Raw genomic sequence first — 20,341 nt, 5'->3', positions numbered from 1 at the left:
GTTCCATTATAGCCTCACTAAAGTGTGTCAGGGACACGGTGTGAACTGAAAACCCGCCTGTAACAGTAGCCCCATGTGTCTGATGGCACTTGAAATTATCCAACGCCATGTGTGTGTGTGCGGTGGCTTTAGTCTGACAGCGATCATCATCTGACTGTCACTGATACCTTGACTGTCTGTGCACCAAACCCTTCTCAACATCCAGCCTTTCAGTTATCTTTAACCTATTAGGTAGACAGACATGCACCTCTCTGGTCTGCTAAACTCTCCATTTGTCTGCGGCTCCGTTTTTCATTTTGTACACGGAAGATATAGATGTCTCAATGAACGATAAAGGGCAATTAAACTGTGTCATTAATTATCTTGTTTCTGTGCTTTCTACGATCACCTTGGTTGAACTCATCAAAGAACCTGAAAAGAGAAAGCGATTTCTTTGTCTCCGCCATGCCCCTTACCTCATTAAATCTGAAAACGGGACCATGGGGTTCTCTCCGTACGGTTAACATCACAATAATGAGTCTTTTTAAATTGCCTAGCACAAGCTCACAACTATAAAATATTTCAGAAGATGGCAGACAGCCATTTATTGTATTTCAATCAGACAAATTGAGTCATTCATTCTGTGTCTCTTACCTCTCCTCTCCACACTGACCGTTCTGCTTGACTTGCATCCCAAATAGCACCCTATTCCCTATGTAGTGCACTACTTTTGACCAGGGCCTATGGGTCTCAGAAGTAGTGCACTGTATAGGTAATAGGGTGCTATTTGGGACACAGTCCTTATGATTTGTACCTAGGGCTGTAGTCTAGTGAGTATGCTTTAGCATGAATATTTCCCTTTTTTGGAACTAAGGAGCCAAACCATGAAAAACAGCCCCAGACCATTATTCCTCCTCCACCAAACTTTACAGTTGGCATTATGCATTGGGGCAGAAAGTTCTCATGGCATCCGCCAAACCCAGATTTGTCTGTCAGACTGCCAAATGGTGAAGCATGATTCATCACTCCAGAGAACGTGTTTCCACTGATCCAGAGTCCAATGGCAGCGAACTTTACAACACTCCAGCCGACTCTTGGCATTGCGATCTTACGATGAAGAGTTTGTTTCTTGCAGAGGCAGTTTGGAACTCAGTAGTGAGTGTTGCATCTCAGGACAGGCGATTTCTACACACTACGCACTTCAGACCGCCCATTCTGTGTGCTTGTGTGGCCTACCATTTAGTGGCTGAGCAGTTGTTGATCCCCCTGAAGCAGAGAAAAGCTATCACTTTCATTTACACTTTGATGCTTTGAATATAACTTAATATATCATCTGTCACCAGTCAGACACTCAGTTGTACAGCTAAAAGTACTGCTTCCCTTTAACTGAAAACTGAGGAATAAATTCTGCTTAAAAAAATATCTTGATACTTCTGAGACATGACACAGATATGTCACAGCAAAGTCCTAATTTAAAGGAACTCGGGGATAAAGATACATGGCAAAGCAAAGTACCTTTTCAGTTTTAGCTCAGGGACAAATATACTGAAACTGTGTTGCATTACAAATCAATGTGCATAACACGGTACTATAACTACTTATGTCAAAGTTGTAATATACCAAAGTACCAATTATGTAGGAGATTGTCCCTTTTGCAAGGATTTGTCATAAAACATCATAACAGTATGCCAATATGCCTGACACAGAGTACTGCTTTATATCCCATGCAATGTAAAATATCATCAAATGTAGTCTTTTCAGATAAACGTGTATGAACTCTCTCCCCCAGGGAGAAAAAAAGAGGCAGTTAGTAGCAAACTATGTCCCTTTCCTGTCCTCATTCTACAGCTAGTGTCCCCATTTCACCTTAAGAAATAACTCTGCGTGCGTCCCAAATGGCACCGTATTCGCTTTATAGTGCACTACTTTTGACCAGGCCCCATAACAGTGGGGGTTGGTGACGTTTTTTAAATTGTTATTTACGAGCATGGTCTTATTTCTATTACATCATATTAGATGACATTCACCCAGCTCAGTGTAACATCGATAGGTTCAGGCTACTACATGATTCTCACATTTTCCCTATACCCATCATCAGTTTTCTACAGCCTAGCCTATGAATGAAAATTTACAACGAGCTCAGAGAATTTTAAGTAATGAAGGTGACAAACAGTGACACATTCAGTACCGCCTTGCACACGGTTGCCTGCGTCTAGTTGATCTACTGTAGGGTGTAATCATTAATCCAACATTTGATAATTCAGGTATGTTTATCCCCGTTTCCTTCCGTTCCACTTAAGAAACTTTTTTTCAACAGAATCGGCGGAATGAATACCTTCCTGATCACACACAAACAGTTCACTTTCATAGCAACCACATAAAAACAGAATGATCCCTTTGCTCGTTGTATATATAATTCCTTTTCGCAACTATCTATGTGTTCTCCTCCTCTCATCTTTTCCCTTCACTTGTGGACTTCAGTGCACAACACATACATCAGCTGTCTATGACCAGCAAGCTAACATAGCATCCATCTCTGTATGAGTAAGCTAAACTAGCTAGCTGTATAAACAGTTTAGCAGTTACACTGGCGGGCCCTGGTGGCAATTTATACATTTATAAAACCAAACTAGCTAGCTGCATTTGCTAGCTAAGTGGGGGGGGGACGCAACCAAATCTCTCTCTCTCTCTAAGTGCAGTAAGTAAGATATGTTGGTACTGTTATTTAATGAGTCTTCAAAAGGGTCAGGGTTAAGAGTTTCTCTCAGCAGTGTGACGAATATAAGCAGTAAATGAACAACCCAGTCTCGTCCTCTCCTCCTCCGTGTCTACAAGTCTCTCTGTTCATTAATCATTGAGGCACAGTTTCACCTTGATAATGTCATGCCTGCAACATGGAAATCAGTCACAACAGTTGGATGAGGTTAGCGTTGTTGTGCTTTATGAATCTCAATGACATTGCGTCAGAAAGAGAGAGTGGAAGAAAGATAGAGAGAGAGCCAGAGAGCAAACACAATACAGACTCAAACTTAAAATTGGGTCTGTACAGAGTAGCAAATTGGGGGCAGGATGGGGAGCCACTTCTGTACCCTGAGCTGCTCTCTATTCTCCTCCAGTAACGGGGCCCATCTGAATCTGTGTCATCACCGCGCTCAGACACCATCTCTTTGACGACTCGTCACCATGGCAATTTAGCTAGGAAATTGTTTATTGTTTCTTTATGAACCATGCAATCCCAGGTGAGATTAATCTACAGGAGGGGAAGACACAACGAAGGTCATACTTATGCAGACTATATTTGTTGTTTGTTGCTGTATATATACACTACTGTATATTCGACAACGCCATTTGCATTACAGATAAATCAGTCAAGGAATACTGATCAACTTGGGCCATACCGCCGCTGGATTGGCCGTGAGAGGCAGAAAGAGAGAGAGTCATAGGGTGTGTGTGTGTGTGTGTTTGTGTGTGATTAGGTTCAACTTTAACCAAGCCTCAGCGCTCAAGGACTCTCAGCCTCTCCCATCACGTGTGACAATCTCAGACTCTCCTATCACTCCTTTAATAATCCCTCACCTGTTCAGGGATCTTCTCTCTCCGGTTGCTAGCGTTCAACCTTAGCCATTAAAGAGGTTACTGGCATGTAATGTAATATTAGGCTGATAGGCCTGACTGATGATTGGCTGAGAGAAATTGATGATAAAATGATTGTGGGGGCTGCTTGTTAGACTTCAGTGCAGCTTTTGACATTATCGATCATAGTCTGCTGCTGGAAAAATGTATGTGTTATGGCTTCACACCCCCTGCTATAATGTTGATAAAGAGTTACTTGTCTAACAGAACACAGAGGGTGTTCTTAAATGGAAGCCTCTCAAATATAATCCAGTTAGAATCAGAAATTCCCCAGGGTAGCTGATTAGGCCCCTTGCTTTTATTTATTTTTACTAACGACATGCCACTGACTAAGTCAAGCCAGAGTGTCTATGTATGTGGATGACTCAACACAATACAAGTCAGCTACTACAGCGACTGAAATGACTGCAACACTCAACAAAGAACTGCATTTAGTTTCAGAGTGGGTGGCAAGGAATAAGTTAGCCCTAAATATTTCGAAAGCTAAAAGCATTGTATTTGGAACAAAACACTCACTAAACCCTAAACCCCAGCAGAATATTTTAATAAATTAAGTGGAAATTGAGCAAGTTGAGATAACTAAACTGCTTGGAGTAACCCTAGATTGTAAACTGTCTTGGTCAAAACATATTGATGCAGTAGTAGCTAAGATGGGGAGAAGTCTGTCTATAATAAAGCGATGCTCTGCCTTCTTAACGACACTATCAACAAGGCAGGTCCTAGAGGCCCTAGTTTTGTCCCACCTTGACAACTGTTCAGTCGTGTGGTCAGGTGCCACAAAAAAGGACTTAGGAAAATTGCAATTGGCTCAGAACAGGGGAGCATGGCTGGCCCTTGGATGTAGACACAGAGCTAATATTAATAATGTGCATGTCAATCTCCTGGCTGAAAGTGGAGGAGAGATTGACTTCATCACTACTTTTATTTATGAGAGGTATTGACATGTTGAATGCACCGAGCTGTCTGTCTACTACTGGCACACAGCTCGGACACCCATGCATACTCCACAAGACATGCCACAAGAGGTCTCTTCACAGTCCCCAAGTCCAGAACAGACTATGGGAGGGACACAGTACTACATAGAACCATGACTACATGGAACTCTATTCCACATCAAGTAACTAACGCAAGAAGTAAAATTAGATTTAAAAAACACCTTGTGAAGCAACACAAACATTGGCACACACACACACACACACACACACACACACACACACACACACACACACACACACACACACACACACACACACACACACACACACACACACACACACACGATAACATATGCACTATACATACACATGGATTTTGTACTGTATATATGTGGTAGTGGTGGAGTAGGGGCTTGAGGGCACACAGTGTGTTGTGAAATCTGTGAATGTATTGTAATGTTTTAAAATTTGTATAAACTGCCTTAATTTTGCTGGATCGCAGGTAGCGATCGTGTCAAGCACATAATGATGGACAATACAGTATTGTTCTTTGTCATCAGTGCACAGAGAACTAATCCTAGTTGCATCAACTTCCCCTAGCAATCCACAACCTCATATATTACATCATATGATGTCAAGTGTTAGTGAGTTTTCTTCAATGTGCTATCAGCTTTTCTCAGTCACCAAGCTGTTCCCATCATCTATAGTCTCTGCTAGCTGCTTGTACAGATTGATTGAGTTGGAGTAAGTCAATACTGCCCACAGCAGGGAAAGGAGACAAGCCCAGGAAATCATGCTAATCCAGTTTGAATCACGATGACCTTCAAATCACCTGATAGAACTAATCACTCATGACAGGAATCAATGTGTTTGATGAGTAGAGAGGAAAACAGCAGAGGACTACAGCCAAAGGGAAGAGAAAGAGGAGGAGAGGGGGGGGTGTATGAGGTGCCATTAGAATGATAACCTAACCTGGTTCTGGGATCTGAGACCCGGCTAGCAATAACCCACCTTATTATTGAGAGAGGATATGATGAGCTGGTTCCGCTCCCAAGGGAATTAACATTGGAGTGCGTTTGTATTTTAGAAAAATGTTTGCCATGACATGGAATCAAGGGGTATAATTAATACAATACAGAAATTACACCCCAGTTGTCACTGCAAAGTTGAAGAACAAGGCAATGAAATCAATATCCATGCACAGTCTTGTCGTGTCAGTGTGTGATTTCAATTTGCTAGGAGACTACATTATATATTTCCATTGGGGTGCGGAATTAGAAAATTCTAAGCAGTTGTAAACTGCACTGATTATTGTTGCACAGTAGGAAATCACTATTAAAAAGCGCCCCAAAAAGTAATATTCACACATCATTTTCACTTGATTTCACTTGAAGAGTGATTTTCCTCTTGTTTTAAATGAGAAAAAGTCAGAATTCACGACACCAATCCCCTCTTAGTTTAATTAAAAGGCAATGATAGAAATTATGGACGACTACAGGGAATATAATTATTTGACATTAGCTGTCATTGAAAGTAGGCATTGTGTTTCAATCATTTCTAGATATGAATGTAAAATATAGCAAGGCAATTACGAATGAGACTGTTTCCCAGTATGACAAATTATTGAGCTGCTTAGCACACACACAAAAAAAAATCTCTCTCTGTCGTGTTTGTTGTGCAAGAACTGTATAAAACTATTTCTCTATTAAAGATCCTGAAAAGAGATATACACTTGGTATACGCTTGAGAAATGTCCATCTTTGATCTTTTGTGCCAGCAATCCTTTACAACTGATTTAAAAGGTGTCGTTCTCATCTTCGGCTGATCACTTTGTAGCTGAGACATATTTCAAAGATTTAGCCCGACGAATAGGAGTCTGAAAAGCCAATCAATCTCCCTCTGATTAGTATTGCTCTTGTCTAGAGCATCAAAATGAGTTTCTAGCCAGCTGAAAATAAATTGCATTCTAATTTGTCAAAAGCTTGTTTGAAATCTGATAATGATGTTCTGTTTGTACATTCTCCAACCACTTTAATAAATCACAGTTGAATGGCGACAAGGAGAAAAATGAGAAAACGAGAGGGCAAAGAGGGGTGAAAACGTATCCTTATTTCTCATGCCTGTCAGTGGAATTTTATAATACAGACATATGTCCTCTGCACAGTGTTTGTTTGTATTGGATGACAGTGACACTAGGTAAACTCGTCAGCTGCACGATTGAAAGTCTGAAGCATCAATATCTCAGGGTTCACCTACTGCTGTTGTAGGCTTCAGCAAGGCACCTAACCCTCTAAACTGCTTCAAGTCAATGCTCTGTGGCTGATCTTCTGCTTCTCCCAGCCTGTCATGTGTGTGGTGTGTTGGGGGGTTAGGTAGTGTCACCAAAAATATTCTTCTTCAACACATTCAACCATTGATTTGAGGGCAGAATATATGTTTAATTAATGCGTGTTTGATTAAATCCACAGTCTGTGTTTGTGGTAACCATGGTTCCAAGCAAAGTTGTACAATAGAATGTAAAAAATTCCATACCATTTGTTCATTAAGCAATTTGAAATGAATACTGAATATTTTGTAGGCTTACTCTGTAATCAATATTTATGTACTCCCTCCCTTCAGCATTCTTCACTTAATTTACAAAAAGACTTCAAAAACAACTAAATAAAAATAAATAATAATAATGTGATTTCTTAGTATCAAACCTTTAATTAAAGCAAGTTTTCTCCAGCCTTTCTCAAGGGAAGGCTATGGATTTCTGCCTGCTACCTGTCATTGTTGTCCCCTTACCAAGGTAAGAGGGGTGAGAGAGATATACATTTACATTTACATTACATTTAAGTCATTTAGCAGACGCTCTTATCCAGAGCGACTTACAAATTGGTGCATACACCTTATGACAACCAGTGGAACAGCCACTTGCATCTAAATATACAGTTCAAGTCGGATGGTTAACATACACCTTAGCCAAATACATTTAAACTCAGTTTTTCACAATTCCTGACATTTAATTCTAGTAAAAATTCCCTGTCTTAGGTCAGTTAGGATCACCACTTTATTTTAAGAATGTGAAATGTCAGAATAATTGTAGAGAGAATGATTTATTTCAGCTTTTATTTCTTTCATCACATTCCCAGTGGGTCAGAAGTTTACATACACTCAATTAGTATTTGGTAGCATTGCCTTCAAATGGTTTATCTTGGGTCAAACGCTTTAGGTAGCCTTCCACAAGCTTCCCACAATAAGTTGGGTGAATTTTGGCCCATTCCTCCTGACAGAGCTGGTGTAACTGAGTCAGGTTTATAGGCCTCCTTGCTCACACACGCTTTTTTAGTTCTACTCACAAATGTTCTATAGGATTGAGGTCAGGGCTTTGTGATGGCCACTCCAATACCTTGTTAGGCCATTTTGCCACAACTTTGGAAGTATGCTTGGTGTCATTGTACATTTGGAAGACCCATTTGTGACCAAGCTGAGATGTTGCTTCAATATATCAACTTAATTTTCCATCTATTTTGTGAAGTGCACTAGTCCCTTCTGCATCAAAGCACCCCCACAACATGATGCTGCCACCCTCGTGCTTCACGGTTGGGATGGTGTTCTTCGGCTTGCAAGCTTCCCCTTTTTCCTCCAAACATAACGATGGTCATTATGGCCAAACAGTTCTATTTTTGTTTCATCAGACCAGAGGATATTTCTCCAAAGTACGATCTTTGTCCCCATGTGCAGTTGCAAACCGTAGGCTTTTTTTATGGGGGTTTTTCAGCAATGGCTTCTTCCTTGCTGAGAGGCCTTTCAGGTTATGTTGATATAAGACTCGTTTTGCTGTGGAAATAGATACTTTCGTACCTGTTTCCTCCGGCATCTTCACAAGGTCCTTTGCTGTTGTTCTGGGATTGATTTGCACTTTTCGCACCAAAGTCTCCTTCCTGAGCGGTATGGTGGCCGGGTGGTCCCATGTTTATACTTGTATCCTATTGTTTGTACAGATGAACGTGGTAACTCCAGGCATTTGGAAATTGCTCCCTAGGATGAACCAGACTTGTGGAGGTCTACAATTTTTTTCTGAGGTCTTGGATGTTTTCTTTTGATTTTTCCATGATGTCAAGCAAAGAGGCACTGAGTTTGAAGGTAGGCCTTGAAATACAGCCACAGGTACACCTCCAATTGACTCAAATTATGTCAATTAGCCTATCAGAAACTTCTAAAGCCATGACATCCTTTTCTTGAATTTTCCAAGCTGTTTAAAGGCACAGTCAACTTAGTGTACTTCTGACCCACTGGAATCGTGATACAGTGAACTATAAGTTAAATAATCTGTCTGTAAACAATTGTTGGAAAAATGACGTGTGTCATGCACAAAGTAGATGTCCTGGCCGACTTCCCAAAACTATAGTTTGTTAACAAGACATTTGTGGAGTGATTGAATAACAAGTTTTAATGACTCCAACCTAAGTGTATGTAAATTTCCGACTTCAACTGTATGCATTTTCACCATAATATTCTTACCTTTAGCTACATTCTCAGGGAAGTTGAGGGGTTGTAAAGAAACACAGAGGACAATTGGACAATGGGGGGGTTTCTTCTAAAGTAATTGTATGCATGAAAACATATAGAGGGTAAGAACATCTACAGAAGTTACAGAAGTACCTCTCACGTCTGAGACATACTTCATCATTCTTTGTCTTTGTCTTTGTACACTGAGTATATAACACATGTCCTTTCCATGACATAGGCTGACTATCCAGGTAAAAACTATGAAAGCTCCGTTATTGATGTCACTTGTTAAATCCTCTTCAATCAGTGTAGATGAAGGGGAGGAGACAGGTTAAAGAAGGATTATCAAGCCAAAACTGACAAAACTGTGGAAGCAGCTTGTGAAGTCCATTCCTCTTTCAAATTGAGGCTGTTCTGAGTGCAAAAGGGGGTGCATCTCAATATTAAAGTAAACCTACTTTTTCTACACTTAGTGTAGAGTTGTAACTTCGAAATCAAAAACAACTTTCTGCAATTTTACATTCTAATATAGATGTACATTTTACATTGTAAGATCATGTACCATCTTCAATCGAATGAATGACTTAATGTACAATTCATAAAATAAAATCTCTAAATATTTTGTTGTGTTAAAACTTTTTAGATCAATCAAATCAATCAAATGTATTTATAAAGCCCTTTTTTACATCAGCCAATGTCAGTTCTGTACAGAAACCCAGCCTAAAACCCCAAACAGCAGGCAATGCAGATGTAGAACCACAGTGGCTTGGAAAAACTCCCTAGAAAGGCCGGAACCTAGGAAGAAACCTAGAGAGTAAACAGGCTCTGAGGGGTGGTCAGTCCTCTTCTGGCTGTGCCGGGTGGAGATTATAACAGAACATGACCAAGATGTTCAAATGTTCATAGATGACCAGCAGGGTCAGATAACAATAATCACAGTGGTTGTAGAGGGTGCAACAGGTCACCACCTCGGGAGTAAATGTCAGTTGGCTTTTCATAGCCTATCATTCAGAGTTAGAGACAGCAGGTGCTGTAGAGAGAGAATCCAAAACAGCAGGTCTGGGACAAGGTAGCACGTCCAGTGAGCAGGTCAGGCATCCATTGCCACAGGCAGAACAGTTGAAACTGGAGCAGCAGCATGAACAGGTAGACTGGGGAGAGCAAGGAATCATCAGGCCAGGTCGTCCTGAGGCATGGTCTTTCCCCTCAACACATATCACATAGGTCAAATATACATAGGTCCATATTTGACTTTTTTTTTTTTACAGTGCATTCGTAAAGTATTCAGACCATTTGACTTTTTCAACATTTTGTTACGTTCCAGCCGTATTCTAAAATGGGTTAAATTATTCCCCCCCCCCTCATCACTCTACACACAACCCCACAATGACAAAGCAAAAAAATATTTTTAAAAACTTTTGCCCAAAAATAAAAATACAATGAAATATCACTTGGCGACCTGGCCAAGACAAATCATAGCAGTTTCGAAAACATACAACAACACAGAGTTACACATGGAATGAACAAAACATAGTCAATAATACACTAGGAAAAAAAAGAAAAAAAAGTCTATATACAGTGAGTGCAAATAAGTTCAAATAAGGGAGTTAAGGCAATAAATAGGCCATGGTGGCGCAGTAATTAGAATATGGCAATTAAACACCATAATGGTAGATGTGCAAAAGATGGATGTGCAAGTAGAGATACTGTGGTGCAAAAGGAGCTAAATACATAAATACAGTATGGGAATAGGGTAGATACTGTAGATGGGCTGTATACAGATGGGCTATGAACAGGTGCAGTGATCTGTGAGCTGCTCTGACAGATGGTTCTTAAAGCTAGTGAGGGAGTTGGGAATCTCCAGCTTCAGTGATTTTTGCAGTTCGTTCCAGTCAGTGGCAGCAGAGAACTGGAAGGAAAGGCGACCAAAGAGGAATTGGCTTTGGGGGTGACCAGTGAGATATACCTGCTGGAGCGTGTGCTATGAGTGGGTGCTGCTATGGTGACCAGCGAGCTGAGATAGGGCGGGGCTTTACCTAGCAGAGACTTGTAGATAACCTGTAGTGGGTTTGGCGATGAGTATGAAGCAAGGGCCAGCCAACGAGAGCGCACAGGTCGCAGTGGTGGGTAGTATATGGGGCTTTGGTGACAAAACGGATGGCACTGTGATAGACTACATCCAGTTTGCTGAGTAGAGTGTTGGAGGCTATTTTATAGATGACATCGCCGAAGTCAAGGATCGGTGACTATGCATAGTGACTATGGATAGAAAATAAACAGAGAGTAGCAGGAGCGGGGGCAATGCAAATAGTCTGGGTAGCCATTTCATCAGCTGTTCAGGAGTCTTTTGGCTTGGGGCTAGAAGCTGTTAAAAAGCCTTTTGGACCTAGACTTAGCGCTCCGGTACCGCTTGCCATGCGATAGGGTGGCTGGAGTCTTTATTAACTTTTTATTATTATTTAAAAAAATATTTACCCCTTTTTCTCCCCACTTTTGTGGTATCCAGTTGGTAGTTAGTCTTGTCTCATTGCTGCAACTCCCGTACGGACTCGGGAGAGGCGAAGGTCGAGGGCCGTGCATCCTCCGAAACACAACCCAACCAAGCCGCACTGCTTCTTGACACAATGCCCACTTAACCCGGAAACCAGCTGCACCAATGTGTCGGAAGAAAAACCCTGCACCTGGCATCCGTGTTAGTGTGCACTGCGCCCGGTCTGCCACAGGAGTCGCTAGTGCGCGATGGGACAAGGACATCCCTGCCGGCCAAACCCTACCCTAACCCAGACGACGCTGGGCCAATTGTGCGCTGCCCCATGGGTCTCCTAGTCGCGGCCAGCCGCGACAGAGCCTGGATATGAACCCAGAATCTCTAGTGGCACAGCTAGCACTGTGATGTAGTGCCTTAGACCACTGTGCCTCTTGGGAAGGCCGGATGGCTGGAGTTGTTGACCATTTTTAGGCCCTTCCTCTGACACTGCCTGGTGTAGAGATCCTGGATGGCAGGAAGCTTGGCCCTCAGTACTTTGTACTTTGTTGAAAAACTTTCAGCAGTGATTACAGCCTTATTGGGTATGACACTACATCCTTGGCACAACTGTATTTGGGGCGTTAGTCCCATTCTTCTCTGCAGATCCTCTCAAGCACTGTCAGGTTTGATGGGGAGCTTCGCTGCACAGCTATTTTCAAATCTCTCCAGAGATGTTTGATCGGATTCAAGTCCGGGCTCTGGCTGGGCCACTCAAAGACATTCAGAGAATTGTCCCCGAATATTCCCACAGTACGATGCTGCCATCACCATGTTTAACCTTAGGGATGGTGCCAGGCTTCCTGTGACGCTTGACATTCAGGCCAAATAGTTCATTCCTTTGTTTCATCAGAGCAGATAATCTTGTTTCTCATGGTCTGGGAGTCCTTTGGGTGCCTTTTGGCAAACTCCAAGTGGGCTGTCATGTTCCTTTTACTGAGGAGTGGCTTCCGTCTGGCCACTCTACCATAAAGGCCTGATTGGTGGAGTGCTGCACAGATGGTTGTCCTATTGGAAGGTTCTCCCATCTCCACAGAGGAACTCTGGAGCTCTGTCAGAGTGACCATCTGGTTCTTGTTCACCTCCCTGACCAAGTCCCTTCTCCCCGATTGCTCAGTTTGGCCTGGCGGCCAGCTCTAGGAAGAGTCTTGGTTGTTCCAAACAACTTCCATTTAACAATGATGATTTTTAATACATTTGCAAATCTGTCTAAAAACCTGTCTAAAAACCTGTTTTTTCTTTGAAATTATGGGGTATTGTGTGTAGATTGATGAAGATTTTGTTTTAATCCACTTTAGAATAAGACTTTAATGTAACAAAATTTGGAAAAAGTCAAGGCGTCTGAATACATTCCGAATGCACTATATGTTTATGCATCACACCAAGTTGACCCTCACACAACTTTACGGGCTGTGTGATGTTTACTATCATCTTTTCTCATCTGTAAGCCATGTTGCAGATGTTCAAATGTGTGACACCAGTAATTATTTATGGGGCTTATAAACCCTCTTGCAGACAGACACTATTGCCCACACAGCAGACGGTGGATATTAGGGTTGCAAAAGATATAAAATATAATCCTATAAACATGACAAGTGATTAGTCTGGGAGCGTTGGCAGAAGAGTTGTGACGAGCGCGTGTGTGTGTGTGTGTGTGCGTGCGTAACTTCGACAACACCATATCAAACGTACTTTCCCATACATCTTCACGTGTCAGGGCCCCATTTTCTACTATGTTCCTCCATTAGGCCTTCAGCGAACAATCTTCTGCGCCATAGCTAGAATTGTCTGTTTTGGTACATTTTCAGGGACAGATGTTTAGCCTTATCTGTGTCTCTGAAACAGCCATGCCTCTAGATTTATACTACAGTGGTAAACTGATTATGAGCAGCAATCTTATTTTATGAACATAGTCGGTTTTCCTTTTCTTGCTTGTTGACTGTGGTTCCAGGGGAATGCAACAGCTCAAAGGATTCATTATCCTTAACAGGAGTAACTGAGTGGTTTAAATGGCAAGGTGTGAAATCTCATGAGAGTCTGTGTGTGTCTGCGCGTGTGTGAATGTTGTTGATCAATGTGGCCAAGTTGATTAGCTAACGGGCCTAATTCCCCACGCGTGTCTGAAAACAGACTGATATACTGAGGCAGACCTGGAGGAGTGGAGCTGCTTGGTAATGTAATTGGATACTGAGGGAATGAGCCTAAAACACATTAAATCCAGCACTCTGACACAGATGGCATTTTCCAATTGCTATTCCAGTCAGATTTTATTGGAGGTTTGTCGCAGGTGATACTCGGGGCTGGGGCTTTTTGGTCTTTTTAGCTTTGGGGGTGAGAACAGTTACGGTTTAACCCAATCGTAAACAACTATATTTTGTCAACAGAACAGGTTTTTATGATTTTGAATGAGTCGCTGAGTTGTAATACACCAACAAGTTGACCTACAGTATGTTGCTTTGAGAACTTTTCATGAAAGGTCTTGTTTTGGTTATCCATTATGTAATTTTTATCAGTAATCCATTCAGAGAGCAATTCCTTGAGAACAAACATTTCTAAGAAAAATCTCTCCCTCCCTGCCATTTCCCTTTAATTCCAATTCATTTTCATCTAATCAAAAGCAGGAAAATAATAAATTGACTGTTTGTGATGTGCTGGAGTAACAGCCCCTCAGGCTATTGACTCCTTGGCTGTATCCAAAATTGCACCCGGTTCCCTATATAGTGCACTATTTTTTACCAGGATCCATAGGGCTCTGGTTAAAAGTAGTGCACTATATAGGGGTTAGGGTCCCATTTGCTATCGACACCTTTTATGTGGGCAGCCCAGTGCCTAGTGTTCAATCTGAGATATTGACAAGGATAGCCTGCTAAACCCTCCTCACCACACGATCTACAGCAGAATGGTAAGGAGCAGTATGAAACAACGATTGTAGGGCATCAGCCAGTGGGTATGTTGCACGTGGGTCTGTGAGTGCGTGAGATCGCATGTGTCTGTTATAAGGGAAATATATGTTGATGACTGAGAATAATACTAATTTATTTGTCATCATTAAAGATACCCGGATGTTTTACCTGTGAACAGATATTTTGATCTTAGTGCAGTTAGAAATATTATTGTATTTGTTGTTTTTTGGGTTTGTCTGTGATTCATTCTGTGGCCTTGGTCTATAGGATCTTACACTGTATGCGGCCCAGATGGTACTCTAGTCCCTATATGGCGCACTACCTTTGACCAGCGCCCATAGGGTGCCATTTAGCACACTGGTTTTCTTCTCTGTTGCACTTCTCAGCCCCTGGGCCAGTCTTTGTGGTTGTGTGTCAGAGACCAGAGAACTGGTCTGTGACATCCTGCTGTCTCTAACCTCAACGGCACCTCCACTGATTACATACGCTGACCTCACACCCAAGGGCAAAACTCCTTTAATCTATAGAAAGAATGAAAAAAGATAACAGAAAAAACATTTTACAGTACAGAAAATCACAAACACAGTCACATTTGGATTTATTGTTCAGTGTGTGCAGAACTACTAGGATTGCAATGTTGCAATACAATGTTACATTGATAAGGAAACTATCAACTTTTCACAAAGCCATTAAGGTGTGACAGCTGACGCCAAAGGAGTTGGCCACCGTTTTACGATCCCGTAACCAACTGTGCATGTTTTTTCGCGTTATTTGTAACTTATTTGCACATAATGTTTCCGCCACAGTGTCTTATGACCGAAAAGAGCTTCTTGATATCAGGGCAGCGATTACTCACCCTGTACAGGAGGAATTGTTGTTCTTCAACGAGTCGGAAGGGAAGGATTTACTCCAGACACTCGACAAGGCCCTCATCCCCGTAATTAGCAGGAGGAAAAGATGGAGGCATCGAGGACGAAGGTCAAGGTGCCTTGTAAGGATCCGTCACCGAGGGGGTAATCTGCCTTTACCATCGGTCCTATTAGCCAACTTACAATCAATCGATAATAATAATAGACGAACTACGAGCACGTATATCCTACCAACGGGCATTAAAAACAGTAATATATTATGTTTCACCGAGTCGTGGATGAACAACGACATGATTAACATACATCTGGCAGGTTTTAAGCTTTTTCGGCAGGATAGAACAGCGGCCTCTGGTAAGACAAGGGGAGGCGGCCTATGCATATTTGTAAACAACAGCTGGTGTACAAAATCTAAGGAAGTCTTGAGGTTTTGCTCACCTGTTCCGGACAACTGTGTGATCACGCTCTCTGTAACCGATGAGAGTAAGACCTTTAAACAGGTCAACATTCACAAGGCCACAGGGCCAGACAGATTACCAGGGCATGTACCCCGAACATGGACTGATCGACTGGCAAGTGTCTTCACTGACATTTAGTCCCTGTGCCCAAGAACACTAAAGTAACCTGCCTAAATGACTGCTGACCCGTAGCCCTCACATCTGTAGCCATGAAGTGCTTTGAAAGGCTGGTCATGGCTCACATCAACACCATTATCCCAGAAAACCTGGATCCACTCCAATTTGCATACCGCCCCAACAGATCCACAAATGATGCAATCTCTATTGCACTCAACACGGTCCTTTTTGACCTGGACAAAAGGAACACCTATGAGAGAATGCTATTCATTGACTACAGCTCAGCGTTCAACACCATAGTGCCCTCAAAGCTCATCACTAAGCTAAGGACCCTGGGACTAAACACCTACCTCTGCAACTGGATCCTGGACCTCCTGACGGGCCGCCCCCAGGTGGTAAGGGTAGGGTATAACACATCCACCATGCTTATCCTCAACACGGGGGCCCCTCAGGGGTGCGTGCTCAGTCCCCACCTGTACTCCCTGTTCACTCATGACTGCATGGCCAGGCACGACTCCAACACCATCATCAAGTTTGCAGTTGATACAACAGTGGTAGGCCTGATCACCAACAATGATGAGACAGACGATAGAGAGGAGGTCAGAGACCTGGCCGTGTGGTGCCAGGACAACAAACACCCCCTCAACGTGATCAAGACAAAGGAGATGATTGTTGACTACAGGAAAAGGAGGACCAAGCACACGCCCATTCACATCGACAGGGTTGTCATGGAGCAGGTTGAGAGCTTCAAGTTCCTTGGTGTCCACATCATAAGTCGCTCTGGATAAGAGCGTCTGCTAAATGACTTAAATGTAATGTAAATGTAGTCCAAACACACTAAGACAGCGTGAAGAGCGCACAGCAAAACCTGTTCTCCCTCAGGAGAATTAACAGATTTGGCATGGGTCCTCAGATCTTCAAAAGGTTCTACAGCTGCACCATTGAGAGCATCCTGACTGGTTGCATCACTGCCCGGTATGGCAATTGGGCGGCAGCGTAGCCTAGTGGTTAGAGCGTTGGACTAGTAACCGGAAGGTTGCGAGTTCAAACCCCCGAGCTGACAAGGTACAAATCTGTCGTTCTGCCCCTGAACAGGCAGTTAACCCACTGTTCCCAGGCCGTCATTGAAAATAAGAATGTGTTCTTAACTGACTTGCCTGGTTAAATAAAGGTAAAAAATAATAATAAAATAAAAAATTGCTCGGCCTCCGGCATGGTACCACAGAGGGTAGTGCGTACGGCCCAGTACATCATTGGGGCCAAGCTACCTGCCATCCAGGTCCTCTATATCAGGCAGTGTCAGAGGAAGGCCCTAAAAATTGTCAAAGATTCCAGGCACCCTGGTCATAGACTGTTCTCTCTGCTACCGCACAGCAAGTGGTACTGGAGCGCCAATTCGAGGTCCAAAATGCTTCTCAACAGATGCTACCCCCAAGCCATGAGTCTCCTGAACAGCTAATCAAATGGCTACTCAGACTATTTGTATTGCACCCGCCCTCTTTTACACTGCTGCTACTCTCTGTTTATTATTTATTCACTTTAACTCTACCTACATGTACATACTACCTCAATTACCTCAACAAACAGGTGCCCCCGGCACATTGACTCTGTACCGGTACCCCCTGTATATAACCTTATTTTACTACTGCCATTTAATTATTTGTTCCTTTTATTTTCCATTTTCTACTTAACAATATTTTTTTATTTTTGTATTAACTACATGGTTAAAACATGGTTGTATTCGGCGCCTGTGACAAATAAAATGTGATTTGAGACACAGTCAATCCTATACAGGTACGGATAGAAGGGATTACAGGTAATGTCAAAGTGACGTCACAGTCGCTCTGTGAACAAGCGTACCCAACTGATAGCTGATCATTTAAAAATAAATAAAGTTATGTTCATTTTGATGGGAGAGTGAAAAATAACTTGTAACATTGGCCACCATCTGGATGTCACCGTGACATGCCAATATTAGCTAACCTTACTGCCCTCGGGAAGCACGATGACAAGCTGATTCTCATGTAACGTGGCCAACTTTCTTCCTCCCAAGACATTTTTATTTTGTGGGATAGCAGTCGATAAATGACTTGCTATATTGGTAACCATATGTTCATCGACTACAGCTCGGCATTTAACACCATAGTGCCCCTGGGTCTCGACCCCACCCTGTGCAACTGGGTACTGGACTTCCTGACGGGCCAGCCCCAGGTGGTGAGGGTAGGCAACAACATTTCCACCCCGCTGATCCTTAACACTGGGGCCCCACAAGGGTGCGTTCTGAGCCCTCTCCTATACTCCCTGTTCACCCACGACTGCGTGGCCACGCACGCCTCCAACTCAATCATCAAGTTTGCGGACGACACAACAGTGGTAGGCTTGATTAGGTGAGGGCCCTCGGAGTGTGGTGTCAGGAAAATAACCTCACACTCAACGTCAACAAAACTAAGGAGATGATTGTGGACTTCAGGAAACAGCAGAGGGAACACCCCCCTATCCACATTGATGATGGGACAGTAGTGGAGAGGGTAGTAAGTTTTAAGTTCCTCGGCGTACACATCACAGACAAACTGAATTGGTCCACCCACACAGACAGCATCGTGAAGAAGGCGCAGCAGCGCCTCTTCAACCTCAGGAGGCTGAAGAAATTTGGCTTGTCACCAAAAGCACTCACAAACTTCTACAGATGCACAATCGAGAGCATCCTGTCGGGCTGTATCACCGCCTGGTAAGGCAACTGCTCCGCTCACAACCGTAAGGCTCTCCAGAGGGTAGTGAGGTCTGCACAACGCATCACCGGGGGTAAACTACCTGCCCTCCAGGACACCTACACCACCCGATGTCACAGGAAGGCCATAAAGATCATCAAGGACAACAACCACCCGAGCCACTGCCTGTTCACCCCGCTATCATCCAGAAGGCGAGGTCAGTACAGGTGCATAAAAGCTGGGACCGAGAGACTGAAAAACAGCTTCTATCTCAAGGCCACCAGACTGTTAAACAGCCACCACTAACATTGAGTGGCTGCTGCCAACACACTGACTCAACTCCAGCCACTTTAATAATGGGAATTGATGGGAAATTATGTAAAATATATCACTAGCCACTTTAAACAATGCTACCTAATATAATGTTTACATACCCTACATTATTCATCTCATATGCATATGTATATACTGTACTCTATATCATCTACTGCATCTTTATGTAATACATGTATCACTAGCCACTTTAACTATGCCACTTTGTTTACATACTCATCTCATATGTATATACTGCACTCAATACCATCTACTGTATCTTGCCTATGCCGCTCTGTACCATCACTCACTCATATATCTTTATGTACATATTCTTATCCCCTTACACTTGTGTCTGTAAGGTAGTAGTTTGGAATTTTTAGCTAGATTACTTGTTGGTTATTACTGCATAGTCGGAACTAGAAGCACAAGCATTTCGCTACACTCGCATTAACATCTGCTAACCATGTGTATGTGACAAATAAAATTTGATTTGATAGTCTAACTTATGGGGAGAGGGGAGCATGCACAGCAAGCCTGTAGCTAACACCGGGGCACTGTGTCCTTCGTTCCCACTTGCCTACAACTGTCCAGCAGGGGGAAGTAGCTAAATAGCTATTGTAGGTAGCCAATTTTAAGGTGAACGTTACCGTACCGTTATTGTAGTAATAATCCCATTCTTCCAGGAACTGTGATTGTAACAGAGCCCACATGTCAATGTCTAGCAGCACTGGGTTTGGGCCTCTGAGTTGGATTTTATTTGACAAAGAGGGAATTAGCAAGGAGATTGCGTGAAATTCAAAAGGTTTGTGTACTCTTCTGTATCCACTGCATCAACTGGCCTTCAAAACCCTTTAGAGCAAGGGTGTAAAACTCATTCCTTGGAGGCCAGTGTCTTCTGGTTTTGGACTTTTCCAGGACAATTAAGACCTAGGCAACCAGGTGAAGGGAGTTCCTTACTAATTAGTGACCTTAATTCATCAACCAAGTACAAGGGAGGAGCAAAACCAGCAGACATATGGCCCTCCATTGAATGAGTTTGACACGTGATGCTCTCTCTGCTTTCCTCTGTCTCTCTCTCTCTCTCTCCATCTCTCTCCTCCCTGTTTCCCTCTCTCTCTCTCTCTCTCTCTCTCTCTCTCTCTCTCTCTCTCTCTCTCTCTCTCTCTCTCTCTCTCTCTCTCTCTCTCTCTCTCTCTCTCCCTCTTCTCCCTGTTTCTCTCTCTCTCTCTCTCTCTCTCTCTCTCTCTCTCTCTCTCTCTCTCTCCATCTCTCTCCTCCCTGTTTCCCTCTCTCTCTCTCTTTCTCTCTGCTTTCCTCTGTCTCTCTCTCTCTCCATCTCTCTCCTCCCTGTTTCCCTCTCTCTCTCTCTCTTTCTCTCTGTGTTTCTCTCTCTTTCTGTTTCTTTGTTT

This window comes from Oncorhynchus keta, chromosome 19, assembly GCF_023373465.1.
Source record: "Oncorhynchus keta strain PuntledgeMale-10-30-2019 chromosome 19, Oket_V2, whole genome shotgun sequence".
Taxonomy (NCBI): Eukaryota; Metazoa; Chordata; class Actinopteri; order Salmoniformes; family Salmonidae; genus Oncorhynchus; species Oncorhynchus keta.
Note: the sequence above shows the minus strand (reverse complement) of the source record.